Source organism: Canis lupus, chromosome 19 (assembly GCF_011100685.1).
Source record: "Canis lupus familiaris isolate Mischka breed German Shepherd chromosome 19, alternate assembly UU_Cfam_GSD_1.0, whole genome shotgun sequence".
NCBI lineage: Eukaryota > Metazoa > Chordata > Mammalia > Carnivora > Canidae > Canis > Canis lupus.
In genome coordinates, this window is record NC_049240.1 from 49,640,251 (window position 1) to 49,642,583 (window position 2,333).

Below are 2,333 nucleotides of genomic sequence, written 5' to 3' on the forward strand. Positions count from 1 at the left end.
GAAGCCCCTATAGTGTTATGATAGAAGCACACGAACTGCCCAGTGGCATCAAACACATTTACTTTCCACTATTGGCGAATGTGTGCCCTCACACGAGAGAGCCTTTTTTGTTCTCTGTATCACTGAAAGTATTTTCTTTGTTAAATAATGATCCTCTGTCTATAATATAAATAAAAGAAGAAAGGGAAAATGATAACGTTCCCAGAAATTCTGCTTTATACTCACACGTACTTTATTTCACTCAATTTAAACCTCACAGCCATCTCAAATGAAATGATTTCCAAACTCATTGCCATAATTAAAATTTGTGGCATGGGTATGATTTTCGTATTTTGAAATTTACATGATGTTGACAGGAATCAATATTTTTAGGGTTGTCTGCTTTTCTAGTAGCAGACACAGTTATGGCTGTGTGCCCATATAATGCATCCTTTCTTGATTATAACTCACCATATATTCTCCATTTCTGCATTGTTAATGTGTATCCAATTTTAATCACACACACACACACACACACACACACACACTAGTTTATGTGGGTTGGAATGTTCCTTTTATCTTTCCTCACTATTTGTCCACACGGTGACATTCTATAGAGATAAGAATAAATGCACTTTTCAGTGTCAGGATATATGCCTTTTTAAGATCCTTAATAGATTCTAACTGCCCAATAACGCTGAAATAAGTGTGGTCATAACACATTTTTTTTTCCCTTGGGTTGCAGGCACATGAGGGACATTGCTCATAAACTAGTATAGAAGTCATTACTACCTTGTCTAATAATGGACTGTGTAGATCCATACTGTCTTTTGTGAATATTTTCTGAATGTTTAGTAACGCTTAATTTAAAAAAAAATAGTTTTTGGCCATTCACAAAAGGAAGAAGGAAGGACACACACACATACACACCCGCACATATGAATGGGTATGTGTTATATATACAAGAAAACATATTTTGAAAGCAGGCTGCAAAGTATATGCAGATATAAGGTAACAAGGAACATTCATATGATCTCGTCTAAAACAAAAGAAAGATGGGCCTTCCTTCCGAACTCCCTCTCGAGTGTGCACAGGGCACCCTGTCTCACACCTCGTGCCCCCACACTGCAGCACTCAGAGTTCTTACAGTTCTCTTGGAAGTGCTCTGTGCGTGAACATTGTCAGACTTTCAAAAAAGGCTGTTCTTTTATTCTCACGCTGGGGAAACCAGAAAACAAAGTAGACAGTGTGTTGCCGCTCAACATCCATTCTTCCAGTTACAGCTTTTCGACTCTAGACTCCTTGAAGCAAGGACGATGTCTGTTAGGTCTTTTTCTTTCCAGCTTGGCCTTAGGATGCACAAGTAGCATCTGTTGGATGGATGGCTCGAGAACGACACATCATCAGAGTTTGTTTAATGCTCAGTGAATCAAAATAGGTAAGCAACGCAAACACAGTTAACAATGCATCTACTGCATGAAGCAAGTCATGGTTCTCACTAGAAACAAGTGTCTGTGTAGTAGAAAAATATAATCCTTTCCCCTCCTGTCTTCACATCCTAATGCAAAGAAACTTCGTCAGTTGGAGGTTGGGGAATGTTTTGCAGGCCATGAGCGGATGCAGGCACGTCTGTTTTGAACCCTCCCTGAGCTCTGACTTTCCTCTCCTCCAGAGACTCTCAGCTCTGACAAGTGACCTCTTTACCTTGTATTGGACATATTGATCCAGAAACTACTCAAAACCCTGCCCTGATACTCTGCTTTCCAAACCACAGAGGGCTCCAGAGCTGACCTCCAGTCTCTCCAGTGCGGTCGAGTGCTACCCTCCCCTCTGGCGTGTGATGGATATGCCCTGACCCCATGATATTTGATGTTTAGAATCAAATTTCCTCACTATGCGCATTAAATGAACAACAGTTTTCTGTCTTAAAGAGCCAAATCTCTGTTATAGAAATAAACCTAGAGAATCTAATAATTATAGGTTGTTAAAGAGTGAGACAATGAGGAAAACTTCAGTAAATGGGAAACGGGGGTGATTCGGCAGCAACCTTTTTAATCACAGCATTTAGTTAATGGAAAAAAAAAAAAAGAGAGAGAGAGAGAGAGAGAGAGAGTGGCATATCCAGAAGGAGGTTTGTGGAGCTGGAGTATTGAATTAAGATTCTGACATTTTATTAGAGCACTTTTAAAAAACAGGCACAAGTTTGTGAATAAATATCTGAAGATTTCTCATTAAGCCAACAGAATCCGGATTTGACATCCGATGCATATGAAAAGTTATGTAGATAGAAAGCATACAACCACATGCAAGGTTTATTTCTCCTTTAAAAGCGTATGTCCACTTGCTGCAGGAAG

General features: G+C 39.5%; 1 long non-coding RNA gene across 4 annotated transcripts in view; it reads right to left on the minus strand.

The window, feature by feature from the left end:
• Positions 1-2,169: 2,169 nt before the first annotated feature.
• Positions 2,170-2,333, minus strand: part of LOC102156728 — a 266,073-nt gene continuing 265,909 nt past the window's right edge. For all 4 annotated transcript variants that reach the window (XR_005374309.1, XR_005374310.1, XR_005374305.1 and 1 more), the window contains one exon: positions 2,170-2,333. This exon is cut by the window's right edge and continues 748 nt beyond it. This is a non-coding gene — a long non-coding RNA (uncharacterized LOC102156728).